Raw genomic sequence first — 27,571 nt, 5'->3', positions numbered from 1 at the left:
TCTCCATGATTTGTTTTGTACTATTTACAGCACTATGTAAGATATTGGTGCTATATAAATAAAAAAATAATAATATATGGATGTTGTCTTGAAAATTTTTACCAAACATCATTACAACCAATAAAAATAAAATTAACATTTTAATGTTTATTTCAAAACAAAATGAAATAACCCCCCCCCCCCCAAGCTTTAAAAATTGCAGCGGCGGCACTTCCGGGTCTGCGGGGACGCAGATGAATCCCATCAGCCGTGCCATGCACAGGTATGGGATTAGAAGCCTACCGCACCATTTCGGATGAAGATGCTGGCCGAATCGCTAGCGCAAGCGATTCAGCCGGTGGCGCTATTCTTCCCTATGGCAGAGATTCCCCGCGCGATTTGCCTGCGGGGAAAATCTGCAGATTCGACCAGGTTTCCACGCTTGTGGAAACGGGCCCTTAGAGTGTGAGTTTACTCCTACCTAACAATACTAACCCGCATGGCTTTTAACTGTGGATTAGTTACCTTGCAAGATTGAATTCTATCAGCCCTTGCAAAGCATTCTTTTTGCAATGTTGAAGACAAAGGAATTATACTCACTTCTGGTATCCAGGCAGATGTTGGGTTAATTCAACAAGAGGGGCGTATAGAGCTTACTTACAAAAAAGATTGAATGTTAAAAGAGAAGAGAAAGATCTTTCAATGAGTAAAGCACACCTTTATACGTATTTCTAGTACTTCATTTCCTTCATCCATGTTATCTGTGAAACGCTTGAATTAAGAACACTGCCACACCCACTGCAATCACACTGCAACTTACCAGGAATCCTAACAGAAAAAAGTATCATAAAATAGCGCTCACAATTCACAAGGGCATAAATAACAGTATGCTAATAAAACATACAAAATATAAAATATATAATGTTTAAAGATCTTGGTACTAAACATATACACCCGTAATGTACAAGTGGAGCACTCCCTGCTTAGATGAAAAGCAGTGGCTGGATGGTGTAATGGTTAAGGGCTCTGCCTCTGACGCAGGAGACCAGGGTTCGAGTATCGGCTCTGCCTGTTCAGTAAGCCAGCACCTATTTAGTAGGAGACCTTAGGCAAGTCTCCCTAACACTGCTACTGCCTATAGAGCGCGCCCTAGTGGCTGCAGCTCTGGCGCTTTGAGTCCGCCAGGAGAAAAGTGCGATATAAATGTTATTTGTCTTGTCTTGAGAGAAGTCTGTTGGTATATGGGTAAAGCGCTCAGGGTTCAGTGTCCTCAGAATTCACAGTAAACAACTTGCACTTGTATATGGGGGAATAAGCACACAAGCCACACCCTGTTGTGGAAAGACTCACCGGATGTGCTGGCCAAACAGGCCCGTCAGCGTGTCAGGGGTATTGGCCACCCCTCAGCCACCGTGGCAAAGTCAGCTGGGCTCTTGTAAATCCAGATGGTCAATTGGCGAAATAAAATCAATTGGCGAAATAAAATTGATTAGAATCAATTTAATTTCGCCAATTGACCATCTGGATTTACAAGAGCCCAGCTGACTTTGCCACGGTGGCTGAGGGGTGGCTAATACCCCTGACACGCTGACGGGCCCGTTTGGCCAGAATATTCGGTGAGTCTTTCCACAATGGGGGGTGGCTTGTGTGCTTATTCTCCCATATACAAGTGCAAGTTGTTTACTGTGAATGCTGAGGACACTGAACTCTGAGCGCTTTACCCATATACCAACAGACTTTACCAGGAATCCTCACATCACCATATTTAAATTTTCTTTTGAGGCTTCACATTGGTCTATTTGTTTGAATCTTTCCTGCCCCCCCCCCCCCCCCCCCCCCAAAAAAAATCTGAAGTTAGAACTGCCATTCACAGAGAGCTCTAGTAGTAAACAGTTCTTTGCAAAATGCCTACACATTACCGATTGGACACAGAGTTTAAGGATCTGTGTATGGGCTCTATTGGCTCAATAAATAAGGCTTTTAAATTATTGCTAGATACAAGAATTAGGAACAAAACTAATGTCATTACTCATTATGACATACTGTATGGAGTACCAAGGGGTATAAGCAGAATATAATCTTCAGTGTCAATCTACAGTTAAAATATTCAGTTACTTAGCGAAACCTGAGATGAAATAAAGAGAAGCATTTATACTTACCTGGGTCTTCCTCCAGCCCCCTGTAGACCCTGGGCTCCCTTGTCAATCTCCTGGGCCACTCCCTTGTCCCGTAGTCAATTCCAGTAAATTCTTAAGTTGCCTTCAGTCACATGCCACTGCTCATGGGCGGTCCCGGCCCACGTCCACCAATCACTCTCCCATGGCTGGGAGCATTCTGTGTCTTCACAGTTATGGTCTTAGTGAACCATGCATGCATAGTGGAGCATGATTGAGGGCAAATGAAGATTTACCAGAGCTGACTGTGACAATGGAGCAGCCCAGAAGGACGGCAATGGAGCCTACAGCCTACAGGTGGCTGGAGAAAGCCCCAGGTAAGAATAAATGCTTTGCTTTATTCATCTCAGGTACACTTTAACATACATGATGGTGAGTGAGATGCAAATAATCCAGCTTGTATGCAAACTTTATGCCAATTGTTTAAAGCATGGAACTTTACCAATAGAAAATCGACAGGAAGGGCATTTGACTGACCCACTTCTAAGCTGCATACAATATGCATTGAATTTGCATCTTATTGACCTACTCTACTTCAGATGATATATGCTTCCTTTCTTGACTTTTTATGAAGATAGTTGGCTTCATGATTATCCACAAGAATCCAGGAGCACACAACCGGCTGCGAAAGAGATGGCGTGCCCAGGTCCTCACCCCGGTACCAAGGGGTCACAGTATCACGTCCACAGCAAAGGACCGGCACCACACAATGTGATTATAGCTCTTTGTATTTATTTATAGCAGCATAATAGCAACAGCATGAAAGCAACAACAGACCGCTGTTTCGGCCTTCCTAGGCCTTTATCAAGTTGCCTTATGGTCATGTAACAAATAGTGACACAGATACCCATATATATAGTGCATAACACAGCCCCTAAGAACCCAATAGCCAATCATGACAGCGTAGCAAAGGCGGACCTGATGGGAGACTAACAGCCGACCAATAAAAGGCATGTATTTCAAAAGGTCACTCACCAATCAGTGTAAAGAGAAGAATCCCCGCTGTGGAATCTCGGAGAACGAGCGCATCATAGCGGACGCCGCCGCCTCCATCCACGGAGGTCGGCGGCATGACGTCAGAGTCAAGTGACAAGTCACATGACTCTACCAGCTGACGCCCGCCGACCAATCCTGTACGCCTAAACATCTCCATTATCCTCACCAGCCTTCGCATAATAGCGGTGGGTGGTGCTGGAGCGGCCCAGTAAGTCCGCCCATGTTACCATAGTAACCAGACGCTCACAACATTAAAGGCCGCAGCACTCACCACACCAGCTGCGAAGTTAAAGGGGAACTCCTGTCTCACCAAACCAACGCTGTCATGTGGCCTATAAAGATAAAAACAAAAACACATTAAAGTACAATCACATAATAATTACAGAAACAATACAACGGACACAAAAAAATTAAATACAGAAACTCAAGTCTAACTCTCTATTAAGTCCTGCCCGCCCCATGGCATCCAGTCTCCTAATCCACCCCGCCTCCCTTCTCAATAATTCTTTTTTCTTGTCTCCACCCCGCCATTGGGGTGAAACCCCATCAATGGCCATTACCCTCAATTGAGAAACCTGATGACCACAAGCACTAAAGTGTTCGGATACTGCCTGTCCCACCGTATGATTTCTAATAGCAGTTTTATGGGCAGAAATCCGCATCTTGAGACACTGAGTAGTCATTCCAATGTATATAAAGCTACAGGGACACTTTATCAAATATACTACATAATCAGAATTGCACGTATAGTGTCCTCTAATGTAAAACTCAGTGCCCAAGGTGGGATGTTGAAATGTATTGCCCCTTATGACACTGCTACACATGTGGCATGAGAGGCATGGAAACATGCCTCTCCTGACAGATTGAGACTGCTGCACCGGTGCCGATTTCACACGCAATTTATCTCGCAGATTGGGGGCCCGACGATACGACATCATGGGAGGACATCTAAATTCGGGCACCCTCGGGAAACCATCCCGAAGAAGGTGCCAATGTCTCCGTAATGATCTAGCCACAACATCACTACAAGTGTTGTAAGTGGATACAAAAGGGATACGCGGCACTCCCTTAGCACCCGGTCTGCGACGACATCTGTCACCTTGTATAACTTCCTTGGGATAGCCCCTAGAACGGAACTTATCCGATAGTTCAGCTCTACGAACGGCACATGCAGCAGGATCACTTACTAGCCTATCAACTCTAGTGAATTGACTTCCAGGTATCCCATCCCTCACTCCCTTGGGATGAAAACTCCCATAGTGAAGGGTGGAATTCCTGTCCGTCGGCTTAATGAATAAATCAGTTGAAATAGTCCCCTGTCTATTACAGACCAGGACATCAAGAAATGAAATTTGCTCCAGATCCCAGTTGACCGTAAGTTTAATACTGGGACACTGCTGATGGATCTCCTGGATGAATGCATCCAAGGTACAACGCGGCCCCCTCCATATGCAAAACACATCGTCTATGTAACGCCACCAACAAAGGGCATATTGGCGATACAGAGAATTCAAATAGACGAAGGTTTCCTCGTATAAACCCATAAAAAGGTTTGCATAGGAGGGGGCCACGTTAGAACCCATAGCAGTTCCCCGTATCTGCCCAAAGAACCGCCCACCAAACTCAAAATAATTCTCCTTCAGGACGATGTCCAATAATTGCATCAAAAATCTGCGTTGGGGGTGACTGCAATCAGTCTGGGTCATAATGTACCAGTCTACCGCCTCTACACCCCCATCATGTGGGATGGAGGTGTAGAGGCTCTCGACGTCAAGCGTAACTAATGCCACATCCCCATCAAGGGGTGGTAAGGTTTTAAGTTTTGTCAAGAAATCATTACTATCCCTCAGAAAGGAATCTAGAGCCTGCACAACTGGCTGCAACAGCTTGTCAAGATAGCGAGCCAGGGGTACAAACACTGATCCCACTCCCGCCACAATAGGTCGACCAGGTGGACAATACAATGTCTTATGTATCTTTGGCAGAATATACATATGTGGCGTAGTGGGATTCCTTTCCTGCAAATAGTTAAACAATGCTTCATCAATGATATCCCTGGCCAAAGCATCTCTCAAAACCTTCAAAATGCATCTTTGTATTCTAGGTAAGGGATCACATTGTAACTCCACATATACATTAATGTCGGAGAGCTGTCTCTCAATCTCCCCCACATACTGACACCGATCCCACACAACCACAGCACCCCCCTTGTCCGCAGGGCAGATAACAATATCACTATTATTCTGCAGAGCCTTAAGGGCTTGATTTTCACTTATGGACAGATTATGGGATACACGGAACAATCCATTCTTAAAGTCCTGTTCAACAACAGAAATGTCCTCCGTTACTCTAGCAATATAATTATCAATCAAAACATGACTGGAAGGTGTAAAAGTACTTGGATTGCGTAAACCTGAGTCTTTTAAGCGCAGTGCATTGCCATTAGCACTGTTAGTATCTCTATTAATAGAAACATCAGGAATTGTACTGAAAAATTGCTTCAATTTTAAGGAACGGAAAAATCGAAATAAGTCCTGCTCAAGTTTAAAAAAATCGGGCAAAAGGGTGGGACTAAAAGATAAGCCAAAATTAAGAACTCGCTCCTCAACATCAGACAGTACATAAGAAGATATATTTACCACCAGGTTTGGAGGATTTATCTGCCCCTCCTGGGCCTCAAGTTCATCGGGTTCTTCGGAGGTTTGTTTTTGGGTCCTCCGCCTGTACCGCCTGCCCCCCCTCCGCTTCCTACGTCTTGGGGGCGAATCGGGGAAGCCTCCCTCGATGTCAGTACATCCTCAGACCCAGATGATCCAATACCCGAGGCTCCGCTTCCAGCTTGTCCTCTACCAGGAAACCTTTTATGGCGACGCTGAGGTCTATTTTGTGAAGACGTGGCTTGCTTCTGCCATGGGTAGACATATCCTGATACATAGTCCGCTTTGTCGCGATTAAACTTAGACCGTTTGGCCTCCTCTTGAGTTTTCAAATACTCAGTTAATTTCTTCTCCACTGTCTCAAGGAATTTGTTACAGTCTTCCTCTGCCATCAGTTCTCTGATCTGTTTAAGGATAGACTCAAGTTTTCCATCCAATGAGGGCAATTCCTTTTGAATCCTTACAATGGTATGTAACATCGCGTCATAGGAGGCCTTATTCCATATCTTGACCCATACTTCACAGAAATCTGTATCCTTTATGTAGTATATTTGATAAAGTGTCCCTGTAGCTTTATATACATTGGAATGACTACTCAGTGTCTCAAGATGCGGATTTCTGCCCATAAAACTGCTATTAGAAATCATACGGTGGGACAGGCAGTATCCGAACACTTTAGTGCTTGTGGTCATCAGGTTTCTCAATTGAGGGTAATGGCCATTGATGGGGTTTCACCCCAATGGCGGGGTGGAGACAAGAAAAAAGAATTATTGAGAAGGGAGGCGGGGTGGATTAGGAGACTGGATGCCATGGGGCGGGCAGGACTGTAACAAATTCCTTGAGACAGTGGAGAAGAAATTAACTGAGTATTTGAAAACTCAAGAGGAGGCCAAACGGTCTAAGTTTAATCGCGACAAAGCGGACTATGTATCAGGATATGTCTACCCATGGCAGAAGCAAGCCACGTCTTCACAAAATAGACCTCAGCGTCGCCATAAAAGGTTTCCTGGTAGAGGACAAGCTGGAAGCGGAGCCTCGGGTATTGGATCATCTGGGTCTGAGGATGTACTGACATCGAGGGAGGCTTCCCCGATTCGCCCCCAAGACGTAGGAAGCGGAGGGGGGGCAGGCGGTACAGGCGGAGGACCCAAAAACAAACCTCCGAAGAACCCGATGAACTTGAGGCCCAGGAGGGGCAGATAAATCCTCCAAACCTGGTGGTAAATATATCTTCTTATGTACTGTCTGATGTTGAGGAGCGAGTTCTTAATTTTGGCTTATCTTTTAGTCCCACCCTTTTGCCCGATTTTTTTAAACTTGAGCAGGACTTATTTCGATTTTTCCGTTCCTTAAAATTGAAGCAATTTTTCAGTACAATTCCTGATGTTTCTATTAATAGAGATACTAACAGTGCTAATGGCAATGCACTGCGCTTAAAAGACTCAGGTTTACGCAATCCAAGTACTTTTACACCTTCCAGTCATGTTTTGATTGATAATTATATTGCTAGAGTAACGGAGGACATTTCTGTTGTTGAACAGGACTTTAAGAATGGATTGTTCCGTGTATCCCATAATCTGTCCATAAGTGAAAATCAAGCCCTTAAGGCTCTGCAGAATAATAGTGATATTGTTATCTGCCCTGCGGACAAGGGGGGTGCTGTGGTTGTGTGGGATCGGTGTCAGTATGTGGGGGAGATTGAGAGACAGCTCTCCGACATTAATGTATATGTGGAGTTACAATGTGATCCCTTACCTAGAATACAAAGATGCATTTTGAAGGTTTTGAGAGATGCTTTGGCCAGGGATATCATTGATGAAGCATTGTTTAACTATTTGCAGGAAAGGAATCCCACTACGCCACATATGTATATTCTGCCAAAGATACATAAGACATTGTATTGTCCACCTGGTCGACCTATTGTGGCGGGAGTGGGATCAGTGTTTGTACCCCTGGCTCGCTATCTTGACAAGCTGTTGCAGCCAGTTGTGCAGGCTCTAGATTCCTTTCTGAGGGATAGTAATGATTTCTTGACAAAACTTAAAACCTTACCACCCCTTGATGGGGATGTGGCATTAGTTACGCTTGACGTCGAGAGCCTCTACACCTCCATCCCACATGATGGGGGTGTAGAGGCGGTAGACTGGTACATTATGACCCAGACTGATTGCAGTCACCCCCAACGCAGATTTTTGATGCAATTATTGGACATCGTCCTGAAGGAGAATTATTTTGAGTTTGGTGGGCGGTTCTTTGGGCAGATACGGGGAACTGCTATGGGTTCTAACGTGGCCCCCTCCTATGCAAACCTTTTTATGGGTTTATACGAGGAAACCTTCGTCTATTTGAATTCTCTGTATCGCCAATATGCCCTTTGTTGGTGGCGTTACATAGACGATGTGTTTTGCATATGGAGGGGGCCGCGTTGTACCTTGGATGCATTCATCCAGGAGATCCATCAGCAGTGTCCCAGTATTAAACTTACGGTCAACTGGGATCTGGAGCAAATTTCATTTCTTGATGTCCTGGTCTGTAATAGACAGGGGACTATTTCAACTGATTTATTCATTAAGCCGACGGACAGGAATTCCACCCTTCACTATGGGAGTTTTCATCCCAAGGGAGTGAGGGATGGGATACCTGGAAGTCAATTCACTAGAGTTGATAGGCTAGTAAGTGATCCTGCTGCATGTGCCGTTCGTAGAGCTGAACTATCGGATAAGTTCCGTTCTAGGGGCTATCCCAAGGAAGTTATACAAGGTGACAGATGTCGTCGCAGACCGGGTGCTAAGGGAGTGCCGCGTATCCCTTTTGTATCCACTTACAACACTTGTAGTGATGTTGTGGCTAGATCATTACGGAGACATTGGCACCTTCTTCGGGATGGTTTCCCGAGGGTGCCCGAATTTAGATGTCCTCCCATGATGTCGTATCGTCGGGCCCCCAATCTGCGAGATAAATTGCGTGTGAAATCGGCACCGGTGCAGCAGTCTCAATCTGTCAGGAGAGGCATGTTTCCATGCCTCTCATGCCACATGTGTAGCAGTGTCATAAGGGGCAATACATTTCAACATCCCACCTTGGGCACTGAGTTTTACATTAGAGGACACTATACGTGCAATTCTGATTATGTAGTATATTTGATAAAGTGTCCCTGTAGCTTTATATACATTGGAATGACTACTCAGTGTCTCAAGATGCGGATTTCTGCCCATAAAACTGCTATTAGAAATCATACGGTGGGACAGGCAGTATCCGAACACTTTAGTGCTTGTGGTCATCAGGTTTCTCAATTGAGGGTAATGGCCATTGATGGGGTTTCACCCCAATGGCGGGGTGGAGACAAGAAAAAAGAATTATTGAGAAGGGAGGCGGGGTGGATTAGGAGACTGGATGCCATGGGGCGGGCAGGACTTAATAGAGAGTTAGACTTGAGTTTCTGTATTTAATTTTTTTGTGTCCGTTGTATTGTTTCTGTAATTATTATGTGATTGTACTTTAATGTGTTTTTGTTTTTATCTTTATAGGCCACATGACAGCGTTGGTTTGGTGAGACAGGAGTTCCCCTTTAACTTCGCAGCTGGTGTGGTGAGTGCTGCGGCCTTTAATGTTGTGAGCGTCTGGTTACTATGGTAACATGGGCGGACTTACTGGGCCGCTCCAGCACCACCCACCGCTATTATGCGAAGGCTGGTGAGGATAATGGAGATGTTTAGGCGTACAGGATTGGTCGGCGGGCGTCAGCTGGTAGAGTCATGTGACTTGTCACTTGACTCTGACGTCATGCCGCCGACCTCCGTGGATGGAGGCGGCGGCGTCCGCTATGATGCGCTCGTTCTCCGAGATTCCACAGCGGGGATTCTTCTCTTTACACTGATTGGTGAGTGACCTTTTGAAATACATGCCTTTTATTGGTCGGCTGTTAGTCTCCCATCAGGTCCGCCTTTGCTACGCTGTCATGATTGGCTATTGGGTTCTTAGGGGCTGTGTTATGCACTATATATATGGGTATCTGTGTCACTATTTGTTACATGACCATAAGGCAACTTGATAAAGGCCTAGGAAGGCCGAAACAGCGGTCTGTTGTTGCTTTCATGCTGTTGCTATTATGCTGCTATAAATAAATACAAAGAGCTATAATCACATTGTGTGGTGCCGGTCCTTTGCTGTGGACGAGTTGGCTTCATGATGTAAAAGGAAGGGCCTTACTATGTAAACATTTACAACTGGCATTATTCTCTGAATTTCGCCATGCTATGAAAATGTGACAACAAAGTGACAACCTCCTAACTGAAAAATGTTGGCCAATAACTTTTAGTCAGTTACAAAAAAACAAAACAAAACTTGGTTGCTTTCAAGGGTAATCTGAGGAAGGCACATTATTTCACATTTGGTGATCATTTACAGTGGATAAAACATTTTTTTATTACTAGTTACATAAAAAACATAAAAAACGGTAAATTCATTCGTTGGAATGCCCTCCTAAGACTCACTTTAGTAGGATCTGGTAGTTTTCACATTGAAGTTTGCATTTTCACCAGACATTATATTATTACTTATACAGCCACCATAGTCTTTCAGGTTTATTTTAAAGGGTACCTGAAGTCATATTTTGTGCAGTAGTTGAGAATAGAGGTATGTGCCTTTAAGGCTGACATCCCTCTGTAATGGGTCCGTTTGTCCCTCCACCCTCTGCCAGTCCCCGAATCCCCCAGTAAAATATCCAATAAATGTTGGTTACTTAAAGACAGGAAGAGGCAGAGTTCCTTTTGCTGGCCGTGTCCATCCTTTTTCCTTTCATTGCCGGCCTCTTCATGTGCATTCATGTGTCAGGCTTGTCCTGGCTCAGATTGCGATCCTAATGCCATGGAAGTACCTCCAGGGTCATGGCTATCTAGAAAGAACAACAGCACCAAAAGTGGCACAGATTAAGTCAGGGAGGAATACAGAAATAGCTATATGGAATGTACAAGAACACAAAGAACATTGTCTAATCAATTGATAGCTGAGAATTACTACCATGCCTATTAACATCTAATGAAAAGGAAATTACTTGATTAACAATTAAAGCTTAAAAAAAGTCTGAAGCATTATAAATTACCTCTTTTTAATTCAGAATGCTCTTTAGCCTTAAAGAAAATCTGTAACAAAAAAACGTCCCCTGGGGGGTACTCACCTCGGGTGGGGGAAGCCTCCAGATCCTATTGAGGCTTCCCCTGTCCTCCTCGGTCCCACGGTGGCGGCGAAAATCCTCCCGGAGCGGCGGCGATGTAAATATTTACCTCCGTGGCTCCAGCGCAGGCGCAGTATCCTCTCTTCCCATGGAGATAGGCAGAAATAGCCGATCTCCGTCGGGCCGCTCTACTGCGCAGGCGCAAGTCTCCTGCACCTGCGCAGTAGAGCGGACCCGACGGAGATCGGCTATTTCCGCCTATCTCCGTCAGAAGAGCCGAAACAGTGTCCCCGCTGGAGCCTGGAAAGGTAAATATTGAACAGGCTGTCGGATTTGTCGCGCCGGCTTTGAAGGGCTGCAGCGAGACCCCCGTGGGACAGAGAAGGACGGGGAAACCTCATTAGGCTCCTGAGGCCTCCCACTCCCGAGGTGAGTACCCCCCAGGGGATGTTTTCTCATTACAGCGTCTCTTTAAGAGCAAAGATGAATCGCTGCATACCTGTGGCTGTATGAGGTTCTTTCCCCCCCCCCCCCGAAATCCCCGTTGCTAAATCCTCCGGTACTTCCTGGAGGAGGCAGAGCTTTGTGCTGTAGCTCTGCCTCCAGTACATTTAATCACCGCTGATCGCCGCCTCTCCCCACCCCTCTCTTTGAAAGAAGACTGAAAGGGGCAGGGAGAGGAGGCGATCGGCGGTAATTGAATGGACTGGAGGCCAATTGTCGTGAATGGCTGGGAATGGACATTCAGCCTCCCAGCGGCGATCACCGCTAGGGACCGTTAGACGGTGAAACCGCCGTCTAATAACACTGTACATCACTGCGATCTAAGGCAGCGGTGTACTGGGGACAGCCGGGTGACACGGCTGTTCCCTCTGGAGGCATAGTTACATAGTTATTTGGGTTGAAAAAGACATGAGTTCAACCAGGCAGGGAAGTGATCCGCTGTCATAGGCTGACGGAGGGAGGGAGGTGGGGGAATTAAAAAAATAAAAATAGGAAAATGTATTAAAAAATAAATACATGTTTATTAAAAAATAAATAAACATTGGGGATGCGATCAGACGCCACCAACAGAAAGCCCCGTTGGTGGGCAGAAAAGGGAGGGGGAATCAGTTGTTTGCTGAGTTGTATGGCCCTGCAGCGAGGCCTTAAAGCTGCAGTGGCCTATTTTGGTAAAAATGGCCTGGTCACTAAGGGGGTTTAAGACTGCGGTCCTCAAGAGGTTAAAGGACTCCTGGATTGGGGGGAAAAATTAAATAAAGCCCATGGCAGACTAGATTACCTCCTCTTGAGTGTCCAGATGCTGCTTATTGTCTTTGGGGTCCCGCCCATTCCCCTTCCCTGAGCGTTCTAAGGATTTTACTGGATCCCTCCATTGAATATTTTTCCAGGAAGTCCCCCCAAGCGGCGCAACGCAATTCAGAATTGCAGAGCATGGGCTCCAAAACCTTGTGTGCATTGCGAAAGTAAGCACTCATACACAAGTGCTTTATTTCACTGTGTATGTGCAATTCAAAACTCATGCACGCACACTCGCACAGTTTTGAATTGCTTTGTGCCACTAAGAGGAACTTCCAAGAGGTTGCAGAGATAAGAAGACTATGCACAACTGGAGGGATCCAGAGAGCAACAAGTAGAATCTGGAGACGCAGGAAGTGGTAATCTAGCCCATCATGGACTCCATTCAGTAATTTTTTTCTCTGATTCTTTTTTATTTTAAAGATCTATGAAGCAGGGAGCTTTGCAATTTTTAGGTAAAGCCATTCCAGGCCTGTGCCTGGAGCGCCACCAAGATCAAAGGGTGCAAGCTCTTTCATGCTCCCACGACATGGCCCTTTTAAGCTGTGGGAGCTGCATCAGGTCTTTTTGCTGACTTTATTCTTTTGCCTCCTCTTTGATGAGCCTGCAGGAGGGACAAGCTCCCTTCCCTGCTCATGAAGCCAGAGGAGGATGAAACACTGGCTGTGAGCAGTGAAGGGAGAAAGAATGCAGACACTGCTAGCAGCTTTCAGACTGGCTCCCAGAGAGGATGAAGTTCAGCCAGTCCTGCCACCCACTATCACCAGAGAAGTGTGAACTTCTCTTAAAGGGACTCCGAGCAGTGCAGAAACTATGGAAAGATGCATATCATTTTAAAGCTCTCTTTCTCCTCTTTCCAATGATATATAAACCGCCGCCCTACGCCTTCGTGAATGAAATTGCCGCAGCCGCGATTTCGATCGCGAAAATATAGAAAACTAAAAGGCGTAGGGCAACGATTTAGGTGTTGTCAGAAAGAGGAGAAAGAGAGCTTTAAAATGATATCCATCAAGCCATAGTTACATTGTATTACACAGGACGACACTTTCCCCAGTGTCAGCAGCTCCATTCTGCTGAATGCAGCTGCTGACTTTGACAAAAAGTCGCCCTGTGTAATACAATGTAACTATGGAAAGATGGATATCATTTTAAAGCTCTCTTTCTCCTCTTTCTGACGACACCTAAATCGTCGCCCTACGCCTTTTAGTTCTCTCTATTTTTGCGATCGAAATCGCACCCGCAGCAATTTCAATCGCGAAAATAGCGAAAACTAAAAGGCCTAGGTTGGCGGTTTATATATCATTGGAAAGAGGAGAAAGAGAGCTTTAAAATGATGTGCATCTTTCCATAGTTTCTGCACGGCTCGGAGTCCCTTTAAAACACTGACCCATATGTAATGAACTTTTTTCCTGAATTTTCTCATAAGTGATACTTTTAAACTTGCCAATAAAATGCTCTTTAAGCCACAAGCAAGTAAGAAAATACTCAAGATAATTATTGCAGCACATTTTCCCCTACTTTTCAGTAGTTTTTCGGTTGAAAAGCCCTGTAAAGATATTTTAAATAGAAGTTGAAAAATTATCTCCTAGGAGAAAACTCAGGAGAGAAAGTTAATTACAGTTATTCAATTCACTTTTTCTCGTAGGAGTTTTTAATCTTCTGTTTAAAATAACTTTTGAGCAATCTGCAAAAAGTACAAAATTATTCTGAGTATTCTCTGGCTTTGTTTTTCTGAAATGCATTTTATTGATAAGGTATGAAAACATCACCTTGGAGAAAACTTAGGAGAAAACGTAAATTGAATAAGGGCCATGGGCCCATAAGCAATTCATTTTTTTCACCTTAGTTTCTCCAAGCTGATGTTTACATCTTGTAAATAAAATACTTTTTAAGCCACCAGGAAGCAATCATTTTGACAGTACATTTTTAAATACTTTTGGTATTTTTTTAATTGCAAAGTGCTGAAAAGTTATTTTAAACAGATTAAAACATTTCTTCTAGGAGAAAACGTGAATTGAATAAGGCCAGTGGCCCATTTGTAATTAACTTTCTCTCCTAAGTTTTCTCCTAGGAGATAATGTTTCAACTTCTATTTAGTTAGGTGAATAAGTGAATTGCATATGGGCCACTGTCTCCTATTACTTGTCACCAAACAGCATCATCCACTATCTGCCACTTCTTATCACCCAGTCTGATCTAACAGCATCATCCACTATCTGCCACTTCTTATCACCCAGTCTGATGCTAACCATCACCCATTATCTGGCACCACTCACTATCTGTCGGTGCTTGACATCCACTATCTGCTACTTGCTGTCACCTCTAGCTATCACCCACTCTCTGCCCATAACTGTCTACCACTATCTACCAAAAGCCATTACACACTATATGCCAGTAGCTGTGTAACCCAGTTTTTGCTGCTAGCCATTGCCCTCTATCTGACAGTAGCTGTCACCAACTGTCTGCTGCTGACCATCACCCACTATCTGCCAGTAACTTATCATTCACGATCTGCCGCAAGCCCTCACCCACTATCTGCCAGTAGCTGTCACCCACTATCTGCCGAAACCCATCACCTACTATTTTCCATCACCTATTACCCACAATCTGCCACAACCCATCACCCACTATCTGCTGCTACGCATCACCCACTTTTTGCCATTACTATCTGCTGCCAGTCATCCACTAGTACTTGTAACGTTAAATATTGTGCAAAATCTATGAGCCAATACAAGACAAATATAGTGGAGAGTGAACCATGAATTAGAGCTATTTATAATGGACACAAGTATAATAAGATTGATGAAAGCACAAATTGTGCATTTGGAGAGAATGGATGAAAATCAAAGTGTAAAAAAAATATTACAATGGAGACCAGAGGGCCAAAAGGCATGAGGAAAGCCCAGAAAATGGTGGCTGGATATGTTTTGGAGGGCATTAAAAAGACTGGAATAAGAAACTGGAAGTTTAAAGCTAACTGAGCATTACACTGCGCTCCAAAATATTATGCGTATTATATTTTTCTCTGATTTTCCTAAATAGTGGATGCAAGTGGCAGTCAGCATAATGTTTGAGTCATCAACCATTAGAATATAATTCAAACTAAACCTCCTAATGTTAACAGTATATTTTTCACAAAAAAATAAATTAATTAAAATGCACTGTTCCAAAATATTATACACAAATCTGAAAATGGTCATTTGTTGAATTTTCTGCTTTTGGAGGTCATATTTACTGAAATTAAAATCTATTTCAAGCAAAAACATCTTAACAGGTCAAGTTGCGTATTAACATAGGACCGCTTATTTGATAGCAGCTTTATAATTCTTGCATCCATTACCGTATATACTCGGATACAAGTCGACCTCGTTTATAAGTCGACCCCAATATTTGACCCTCATAAACTGGAATTTTTCATTTTCCCTACCCATGCTGCCTGTAATTCCCCCATCCCTCCCTCCCACCATCACTCAAACACTTGATGCATTTAATTACCACCTCCCTCCCACCCACCATCACCCACATGTTTGCTGCCTCTAAATCACCCCTCCCACCCACCATCACCCATAGGAGGTCCCTGACCCCGTCTCGATTGCACCCCTCCTTCCCACCATCACCCAAGCATTTGAGGCTTATAATTACCCTCTCCCACCCACCATCACCCAATGGGAGCCTCTGTATACATTTCCTACTTGCGCTTTGTAATCCTGGGAGCCTCTGCATCAATGCCCTACTTGCGCTTTTGTAATCCTGTGGCAAAGTGATCCCCACGGCAGAAGGCATCACCCCTCATCAGCATGCGCTGGTTTCTCTCTCCCTTCACTCGCGCTGACCTCCGTGCTTTAGCGTAGCTCCGTCTTCTGACATCAGGAGGCGGGGCTACGCTAAAGCACGGAGGTCAGCGCGAGTAAAGGGAGAAGAGAGAAACCAGCGCACGCTGATGGGGGGTGACTGCTTCTGCCGTGGGAATCACTTTGCCACAGAATTACAAAGCGCAAGTAGGGCATTAATGCAGACGGCTCCCATTGAGTGATGGTGGGTGGGACGGAGGGGACACACTGGCATATTGGCTATAAGTTGGGAAATTTAGGACTACTCACGTATAACTCCACCCCCCCACTTTTAAACTTTGAGTCAGTCCTAAATTTCTCGACTTATAGCCGAGTATATACAGTAAACTTGTGGGATTTTTGGATAGTTACCGTATATACTCGAGTATAAGCCGAGATTTTGGGACCAAAAAAATTTCCCAAAAGTGGGGGTCTCAGCTTATAGTCGAGTCTTAACTTAGTGGCAGTGTCGCCCCCCCCCCCCCTCCCCGAGGGCCCCCTCTATCAAATGCGGTTCAGCTTTTGCGGGCAATTACACATTGTACATTATGCCGGCCGAATGCACCGCAATTGATGTCACGGATCCACGTGTCTCTAAACTTCATCCCCTTCATTGCCATATGCTAGATGGTGTACACAGCGGAGCGGGAGCCTTCACTCACCCGTCCTCGTCGGCAGTCCGGAGTATATGCCTGCTCTCTGTCCCCCATTAACACACGCTGATCGCAAATAGCAGGAGCTTTTCACCCACCGTTCCTCGCCGGCAGGATTCCCCTGCATGCTTGTAATGGACTCGCTCCTATGACGCCCTCTAGTGGCGTTTCTCCATTGCCTGACTTCATAGGAGCGAGTCCATTACACGCATGCAGGGGAATTCTGCCGGCGAGGAACGGTGAGTAAAAAGCTCCCGCTCCTGCTATTTGCGATCAGCGTGTATTAATGGGGGACAGAGAGCAGGCATATACTTCGCACTGCTGACAAGGACGGGTGAGTGAAGGCTCCCGCTCTGCTATGTACACCATCTAGCATATGGCAATGAGGTGGATGAAGTTTGGAGACACGTGGATCCGTGACATCAATGTACAAATTGCCCTCAAAAGCTGAACAGCATTTTATAGAGGGGGCACTCGGGGAGGGGGACAACACTGGCACTAAGTTGTGACTCGGGCGGGGGTTGGGCAGCATGTCACTTCTATCTGCAGTGTTTCTACTTCCTGATGCATAGAAGCAGATATATTGTTAACAGCCTGTGCTTGGAATGAGCTTACCTGCCACCTCTGCCGTGGTCCAGGGAACAGCCAACTTACAACTTGTGATTAGACACTAATGAGGGGGGAAATTAACAGGCTAAACTCTCTAAATACATACAATGTGCATTTCTCTGTTTTCCTTCTGTCCTGTGCAAGAAGTCAGGTCCACTTTAACTAGCAATAGGGGATGAAGAGGCTGAGACCGAAATGGGCCCCCTGGCCCAGTCCTTCATCCATCTTGTTTGCTTTTAGTTGATGCTATGCTGGCAATGAACACCCCTATATGCACATTGCATAGTGCTAATCCTTAAACTGTTTCCCAACTCTGATTACACCTTATTATAGCTGCTGCATTTCCTATCCCCGGCTTATACTCGGGACACACATTTTTTCCTGTTTTTTAAGGTGAAAGTTGGGGGGTCGGCTTATACTTGGGTCGGCTTATACTCGAGTATATACGGTATGTTGGCTTGAAAGGCCAACTGTGAGAAAGCGCGGAGGAGCCGCCGCCATGAGCCAGCGGCGGGCGGCTCCTTCCGCACACAGGAACTTCTCGCACGGAGAGGCAGCCGCCTCCTCGCATCATGAGGCGGCTGCCTCCGTGCATCAGGCCGCAGAACGCGGCGAAACCGCCGCGCTGAATGCGGCAGATAGCCAGCAGATCCCCGCTGCGGGGACACCGCAGAACGGGGCTGCTGTTGCTGGGACTCATAGTCCCACAAGATTCAGAGTGACGCGCGCGCGCGCACTCAAACATAATTTTTTACTCTCAGGGGAGAGTCAGCTGACCAGGCAGGTCAGCTGACCATAGCTTCACTCCTCATTGGTCCAGCACTTAGGGAGGTGCTGGAGAGGGGATATGTGTATATATACTGCTGGCTGTTCATTTGTTCCTTGTCTGGCGTTGCGTTCACATACGTGGGAGCACCCAGATCCGTTAGTCAGATCCGTTAGTGTGCCGGGACCAGCTGGAGCTGTAATCCTACACTAAGATAGATTTGTTGATAGCTTAAAGTACTAGTTTGATTGTGATATTTGTTATGACTTCTTGCCTGCCTTGACTACTCTTCTGAACTTTGATCTTGTACTTCGTTATCTCTGATACACCGTTGCCGAACCCCGGCTCGCTCCTAGACTCTGTTTCTGCCTCCTGATTCTGTACCCCGATATACCTGATACCCCGTTGCCGAACCCTGCCTGTACTTTGACTCCGTCTCTGCCTCTCGATCTTGTACTTTATCTGTCTGTGTGTGTACGACCTGGCTTGTCCGACCTCGAGAACCGACCTCATCATTGGAGGAGGTTCTTCGTTCTGTTAGTAACCCTTCCGCCTGAGGGTGACTTTCAGAAGATACTTCCTGCTAGCAGTCTGACTCCTCCCGCCTTGGAGAGCTCAGGGTTGCGGAAGTAATCTGTACAGTACGTCTTACTGTACTGAGGCCTAGTCCTCTAAGTGTTACTGTTACACCAAAACACTACACTCTACTCCGGTGAACAGAGGTTAGCTGGTATATTGGATTATCGGTGATACTGCAGATCACACATAATCTGGTATACGTCTGTATTCCCCGTGACGCTGCAGGTCACCGGTAATCAGACCTCTCTGTGCTTCACCGAGCGTTACAGAACGCCAGACCAAAAATACCGATGGAACGCACTGATCCTCTGACTGTGCTTGCCACTTCGGTGGATAGCATCCATCAAGCACTAGGTCAGCACAAAGCCTTAATTGATGCCTTATCAGGCTCTGTGAGAACCCTCCAGACATCAGTCGATTCAGTGCGATCCCCTCCTAGTGACGACATCCGTATGCCTGTCCCTGAGAAATTTTCCGGCCACAAGTCGGACTTCCGGAATTTCAGGAGTAGAGTATTGTCGTATTTTGAATTGAGACCCCGATCCTCGGGGACTGAGGCCCAACGGGTCATCTTTATTAAAACCTTATTGACTGGGGACTCCCAGTCCTGGGCATATAACCTGCCTGCTACCGATACCGCTCTGACTTCGGTAGACGAGTTCTTTAAGGCCATGGCCATAATCTACGACGACCCTGACCTTGCTGTGACCTCAGAGCGGAAACTCAAGCTTTTGCGGCAAGGCAGAGGGTCGGTCGAGGATTATGCGGCGGAGTTCCGTAGGTGGTCAATCACCTCTAGATTTGATAACTTCGCTCTTATGGATTATTTTCTGTCTGGATTGACGGAGGAGGTCTCTGACTTAATGTTGACAGTACCAGAGCCCAAGACAGTTGATGAGGCCATATCATCGGCCATTCGTGTAGATCGCAGGCTACGCCATCAGAAGCAGGCTAGGGGAAGTCACCGTGTCAGGGTGACTTCGTATACGGCACCGGTCGCTGCAGCCTCTGAACCAGCACCTCCGCCTGTCTCACCCTTTCTGGCCTTGCCTCCACCAGAGCCGATGCAAATTGGTCGTTCAAAATTGACCCAGGTGGAGCGAAGGCGGAGGATGACGGAACAACTGTGCCTATACTGTGCAGAGGCAGGGCATAGGGTGCGAAACTGCCCCAATAGGGCGGGAAACGGGTCTGCCTAGGAGTAGTGGGGGGTGACACCCTAGGCACACAGACTTCACCCCTTAGGGAAAAAAAATTACTTCTCCCATGTACGGTCACATGGGAAGATAAATCTGTTGCCACTGAAGCCTTCATTGATTCCGGCTCAGCGGCTAACTTTATGAATTTTGAGTTTGCTCAGGAGTTGGGGTTACCACTCACTCCCGTGAGACCCCCCATCCAGGTCACGGCAGTTGACGACTCCCCTTTGCAGCGGAACTGTCCTCTGTCACAGACTCCGTTTGTGGGACTCACCATAGGGGTTTTACACGGGGAGCAGTTACAGTTTTATGTGTTGCAGATGTCCACCTCCACTATTATCCTAGGCATGCCTTGGTTGCAGGTACATTCCCCACAGATAGACTGGGCCACAGGACAGTTGACGGCATGGTCACCTCACTGTTTCCAGCAGTGTTTGGGGAGACTAACGTTGGGTCTAACCAAGGTACAGGTGGAAGGTGTACCAAAGCAATATGCAGATTATGCCGATGTATTTTGTCCCAAGGCCGCGGATAAGTTGCCCCCGCATCGTTCCTTCGACTGTCCCATTGATCTTCGTTCCGGTTGTGTGCCTCCTCGAGGTCATTTATATAACTTGTCTGGCCCCGAGAAACTTGCCATGCAGGAATACATTCGTGAGAACTTGGCAAAGGGCTTCATTAGGCCGTCCCGGTCGCCCGCTGGGGCAGGTTTCTTTTTTGTCAAAAAGAAAGATGGGGGGTTACGGCCTTGCATCGATTATCGAGGTCTCAATAAAATCACTGTGAAGAATCGCTACCCGTTACCACTTATTGACGATTTGTTCACACAGGTCACTGAGGCTAGCATATTTTCTAAACTGGATTTACGGGGGGCATACAACCTGGTGCGTATAAGGAAGGGCGATGAATGGAAGACGGCCTTCAATACCCCCGATGGGCACTACGAGTATAGGGTGATGCCCTTCGGGTTGTGTAATGCCCCGGCCGTCTTCCAGGAACTCATCAATGAGGTGTTTCGGGAGGTATTGGGAAAGTTCGTTCTAGTCTATCTTGACGACATTCTCATTTTTTCTAACAACCTCTCGGAACACAGAACCCATGTCAGGATGGTGTTAGACAAACTGAGGCAAAATTTGTTATACGCCAAGCTCGAAAAATGTATTTTCGAGGTCACGTCGGTTGCGTTTTTGGGGTACATAATCTCTACCTCAGGTTTGTCTATGGACCCTGCCAAGATTTCCGCGGTCCTGGAGTGGCCACAGCCGGTGGGGTTAAAATCATTGCAACGGTTCTTGGGGTTTGCGAACTATTATAGAAGGTTTATAAAGGGGTATTCCACAGTGGTCGCTCCTCTCACTAGCCTTACTAGAAAAGGGGCAGACACCACTCATTGGCCTCCCGAGGCAGTACAGGCTTTTTCTAAGTTAAAGCGGTTGTTCTGTTCAGCTCCCATACTCAGACACGTTGACACCTCCGTTCCATTTATTGTTGAGGTGGACGCCTCAGAGATCGGGGTGGGGGCTGTGCTGTCCCAGCGTTCTGGTCCCCAGGGTAGACTACACCCGTGTGCCTATTTTTCCCGAAGGTTCTCTCCGGCAGAGAGAAACTATGACATAGGCAACAGGGAACTCTTAGCCATCAAGTTGGCCTTCGAAGAGTGGCGTCACTGGCTAGAAGGAGCGGAGCACACTATCACAGTTTATACCGACCACAAGAACCTAGAATACATCGAGGGGGCTAAAAGATTGAGCCCAAGGCAGGCTCGATGGTCACTATTCTTCTCGAGATTTACATTTTTGATCACTTATACGCCAGGGAGTAAGAATACCAAGGCAGACGCTCTTTCTAGGTGTTTTGAGCCAGAGACAGCACAGCCCCCTGTTCCTGAAACCATTGTCCCACGAAATGTGGTCTTAGCCGCCACCGAGACTTGGGAGGACTGGGAAGAGACTTTGAGTCCTTTTCAGCAGGATATCCCAGAGGGGAAACCAGACGGGGTGTTATTTGTTCCGTTACCCTTCCGTCTCCAGATCTTGGAGATGGTTCACTCCCATAAGAATGCGGGACATCCAGGAGCATCTAGGACGCAGGATCTTGTGGCCAGATGTGCTTGGTGGCCTTCGCTAGCCGCTGACTGTAAAGAATTTGTCAGGGAATGTGCGGTGTGCGCAAGAAGCAAGCCCTCCCGGCTGGCATCTATAGGTACCCTGCAGCCTTTACCCACCCCGAGCGAACCATGGACCCATTTGTCCATGGATTTCGTGGGGGAGCTTCCCAGATCTGAAGGCATGTCAGTTATTTGGGTGGTGGTCGACCGTTTTAGCAAGATGGCCCACTTCGTGCCTTTGAAAGGACTCCCCTCGGCCCAGGAACTGGCCGATTTATTTATCATCCATATCTTCAGGCTACATGGCATTCCAGAAGACATAGTATCCGATCGGGGAGTTCAGTTTATTTCGAAATTTTGGAGGGCATTTTGTCACTTGATGGGCATGAAATTGTCATTTTCCTCAGGGTATCACCCACAGACAAATGGCCAGACGGAGAGGGTCAACCAGTCGCTGGAGCAATTTTTGAGATGCTACGTTGCTGAGGCACAGAATGATTGGGTGAAATATTTACCTTATGCAGAATTTGCCCACAATAACTTAAAGAGTTCGTCCTCAGGTTTCTGCCCATTTCAGATTGTGACCGGTAAACTGCCTAAATTCTCCCCACTGCCAGTTGTGGCCACTCCGTTCCCAGCCTTGGAGATGTGGCTGAGATCATTTAAGGACATGTGGTGGATCATCAAAAATAACCTTGTAAAGGCATTCCAGAGTCAGAAAAGTCAGGCTGACAAGAGACGCTCGTTGGAATGGAAATTCCAACCAGGAGATTTGGTTTGGGTGTCAACCCGTCACCTGACCCTGAAACAACCCTCGGACAAACTTGGTCCCAGGTTCGTGGGTCCGTTTCCAGTTACTAGGAAGATTAACAATGTCACATACTCCGTTGATCTTCCCACCAGTATGCGTGGAGTGAGGTCTTTCCACGTATCGCTTCTCAAACCTGCAGTCCAGGTGGGTCCCGCCCCCCCTCCTCCTGTCTTAGTCAATGCCCAACCCGAGTATGAAGTGGAAAAGATTATAGATTCACGTACGGTACAGAACTCGGTGCAGTATCTCGTACAATGGAAGGGGTACGGCATTGAGGAGAGACAATGGGTACCGGGGAATCGCATGCATGCGGACGAGTTAGTGAAAGAATTTCATACTGTACATCCAGAAAAACCTGGAAGGAGCTGTCCGGAGTCCACTCCTCGGGGGGGGGGTACTGTGAGAAAGCGCGGAGGAGCCGCCGCCATGAGCCAGCGGCGGGCGGCTCCTTCCGCACACAGGAACTTCTCGCACGGAGAGGCAGCCGCCTCCTCGCATCATGAGGCGGCTGCCTCCGTGCATCAGGCCGCAGAACGCGGCGAAACCGCCGCGCTGAATGCGGCAGATAGCCAGCAGATCCCCGCTGCGGGGACACCGCAGAACGGGGCTGCTGTTGCTGGGACTCATAGTCCCACAAGATTCAGAGTGACGCGCGCGCGCGCACTCAAACATAATTTATTACTCTCAGGGGAGAGTCAGCTGACCAGGCAGGTCAGCTGACCATAGCTTCACTCCTCATTGGTCCAGCACTTAGGGAGGTGCTGGAGAGGGGATATGTGTATATATACTGCTGGCTGTTCATTTGTTCCTTGTCTGGCGTTGCGTTCACATACGTGGGAGCACCCAGATCCGTTAGTCAGATCCGTTAGTGTGCCGGGACCAGCTGGAGCTGTAATCCTACACTAAGATAGATTTGTTGATAGCTTAAAGTACTAGTTTGATTGTGATATTTGTTATGACTTCTTGCCTGCCTTGACTACTCTTCTGAACTTTGATCTTGTACTTCGTTATCTCTGATACACCGTTGCCGAACCCCGGCTCGCTCCTAGACTCTGTTTCTGCCTCCTGATTCTGTACCCCGATATACCTGATACCCCGTTGCCGAACCCTGCCTGTACTTTGACTCCGTCTCTGCCTCTCGATCTTGTACTTTATCTGTCTGTGTGTGTACGACCTGGCTTGTCCGACCTCGAGAACCGACCTCATCATTGGAGGAGGTTCTTCGTTCTGTTAGTAACCCTTCCGCCTGAGGGTGACTTTCAGAAGATACTTCCTGCTAGCAGTCTGACTCCTCCCGCCTTGGAGAGCTCAGGGTTGCGGAAGTAATCTGTACAGTACGTCTTACTGTACTGAGGCCTAGTCCTCTAAGTGTTACTGTTACACCAAAACACTACACTCTACTCCGGTGAACAGAGGTTAGCTGGTATATTGGATTATCGGTGATACTGCAGATCACACATAATCTGGTATACGTCTGTATTCCCCGTGACGCTGCAGGTCACCGGTAATCAGACCTCTCTGTGCTTCACCGAGCGTTACACCAACATATTGTTCTTCGATAAATTAATCTTATTATTCTTCCACTGTTTTATTATTATTCTCCGCCGACCCTTTTTCTATACGTTACACCCAGTACAGCGTTGGCAGTGCAAACACCAAACTTTCCACACTAATTCATCTAATAGCAAAGTATGTTGCTTGTGATTGAACCACTCTGCGACTGCCTAATGCAGGATGGCGGCCGCAGAGTGGCTCTCTCATTCCTCAGTCATGTCAGGTGGCGTGACCTCGCAAGAGCCGAGATTTGCAGGGTACAAGCTCCCAGCAATAAACAGAGCAGGCCGCCGCGATCATCCTGCCAGCTGCTATCGGAGATCACAGGCTGAAACTAACAACAAAAAAAGCAAATATATATGTCGACAGTGCTGGGATCTAGAGCAGTGCTGTACGGAGGACATCCCTGTCACTTAACTGTCCCTCCCAACAGCTCCCAATCTAATCCCTATGTATGTGTAGTGTATGTATCGCAGTCTAGGGCTAATTTGGGGGGGGGGGGGGAGAATAAAAGATTAGGGTTTAAAAAAATGATTATCCTTTATTAAAAAAAAAAAAGATCGCAGCAGCAATCAGAGACCACTAAAAGAAAGCTCTTTAGTGGGAAGAAACGGAAGTACATTTCATTTGGGTGCTAAGTTGTATGACTGAGCAATAAACCATTAAAGCTGTGAAGTGCTGAATTGTAAAAAATGGCCTGGTCACTAGGGGGCATAAACCTGTAGTCCTAAAGAGGTTAATAAGCGATCCCACTCTCCACTCCCCTTTGGCGTACCACCGAAGACACTTTTTTTGCTATTGACTTTGACAGGGAACATTTTCATATTGCTGCCATTTGTACAGTTTTAAAGCTACCCTCCTCAAACTTGGACCATATTTTGTTGGTGTCACCCCGAATAAAAAGGTATATTTTGGAGGAACACCTCAAAGTGGGCGGGGTACCAACAGCCTATGAAATTTTAGCTATTTTCTGTACACTACTCCTTCCACAGTTTGAGGAGAAGAAGGTAAAGAGGCGCCCAGGAAGTATAAAAAAGCTAAAATCACTAAAATCAAAAGATTGAGGTAGCTTATCTCATAGACGACAACTCACTTTGAGTAGAACTATTTATTTAATAAGCACAGGCAACGCGATTCGTGGGATCTAGCCCACTTCCTCAGGCCAAATAAAGTGCCTATAGACATCAAAAAGAGGAGCTTAGTACTCCATAAAACATCACAAAGATATATAAACACATATACAATGATTATTATCAGAAAAAAATACATAAAAAACTAGTCTAATGCAAATACAATGCAACTCTATCTGTAACTAGTATAGTTATAAAGAAATAAATATTGTGTAAATGCACCAGCTGACACATTATATGGTGACATCCAGTATGCATGGATGTCACCATATAATGTGCCAGCTGGTGCATTTACACAATATTTATTTCTTTATAACTATACTAGTTACAGATAGAGTCACTGGGTGACTGTTGTTTACAATTAGGGAAAAAAAGGGGGCAGGGCAACAACAGGCAATCAGATTTCAGCCATTGACCTTAATGAAAAAAGATAAACTACTGCTATTATCACCATGAGCTTCTCTCCTTTTATGTCAAAAGCAGCCACTGATACTGACTTATTCCTTGCAGCAGAAGATGGTGCATTGTCATGCATGAAGATGATTTTGTCATGGAAAGCACAGGATTTTTTGAGCCATGGAAGAAAATGGTCAGTCAGAAACTCCACATACATTTCAGAGGTCATTTTTACACCTTCAGTGATCCTAAAGGCGATGATTGCAGCCTAAAACATTACTTTGCAACCTCCATGCTGACATCGTAGCCTTTTTGGAAATAGTGACCATCCACCACTTTCATCCTTTTGGACCATCCTCGGTTGCATGGCAATCAACAGTAAATAAGACTGAAAATTTGTCATTTAGTTCTGCTTCCAATGCAGTCATTTCTGCTTGTGAGCATTGATTAGGGGTGGACGAATAGGTTTATGCATAACTGCAATCCTCTGGAGGATACTGCACCCTGTTTGTGGGACTCCAGAGGCACCAGCAACTTCAAATACCTGTTTGTTGCTTTGTAATGGCATTTTAGCAGCTGCTCTCTTAATCCAATGTATTTCTCTAGCAGAAACCTTCCTCATTTTGCCATTATCAGTATACACTTGTGTGTGCTCTGAGCCAGCCACAAAACTTTTAACAGTTCAATGATCACGCTTAAGTTTTAATTAAATATCTAAGGTTTTCATACCTTGTCCAAGGCATTCAACTATTTCACACTTTTCAGCAGCTGAGAGATTATTTTTCTTTCTCATATTGCTTGAAAATGGTGGTCTGCTTAGTAATATGGAACATCCATTTTTGCTCATCTGGCAAACTAGGTATCAGATTTGTCCGAGATTGATTGTAGTGATCAAGCGAGCCCTGAGACACAATACCATCCATGAATCTAACTGAAAAACTAAATATTTACCCAATCTTTATGACACTTAAATAGAATTTGCATAATAATTTGGAACGGAACACAGTGTATGTGTATAATTGTGTTGTTCTAATTCCTCTGCATAATTGAAATCATGTTCTGTAGGGGTTTTTTTTACTGTCTGTTTACTGAAATAATTAATTTTCAAATTACCTTCCCTGCCATACTCCCATCCATGGAAATAGATTCCTCAAAGGGCCACTCAGAATCCTGGGTAGTGCAGTTCTGTGCTGTAGAACTGCATGCTACCACAGGAGGACCCAACACAGAAAGTTTTCTCAGTGCTTCTAATAACAAGGAGGGGAAATGGGAGGGATCTCAGGAATTCATCAGTCTCACTGCTCCTATAATCATTACATTGCAGGACAGGGACGTATCTACTATGGTGGTAAAGAACTGTCTAATTCCAGCCCCCACCCACTTCCCCTGTGCTTTAAAATTTCCATATAATCAACGGTGTTGTAACCATGGTAGAGGTGAAACCCAGCAGTGCAGAAATTATTGAGGCACCAGCCTCTGATGCAGTAGGTAAGTAATCTGGCGATGGGGGGAGGGGCAGACATCATTCCTCCCTCTCCATAGGCCCACCTCCTGTGTCCCCTTCCAGAGTACTGGCACAGCGGTGTATTTTTTAAATCTCTCACCTGCTCCATGCTTCTTCTCAGCAGCCAGTTCCTCTCTGCTTCCTGTTTCCCAGCA

This window comes from Hyperolius riggenbachi, chromosome 8 (assembly GCF_040937935.1).
Source record: "Hyperolius riggenbachi isolate aHypRig1 chromosome 8, aHypRig1.pri, whole genome shotgun sequence".
NCBI lineage: Eukaryota > Metazoa > Chordata > Amphibia > Anura > Hyperoliidae > Hyperolius > Hyperolius riggenbachi.
The sequence above is the reverse complement of the archived record's forward strand: the minus strand, read 5'-3'. Positions refer to the sequence as shown.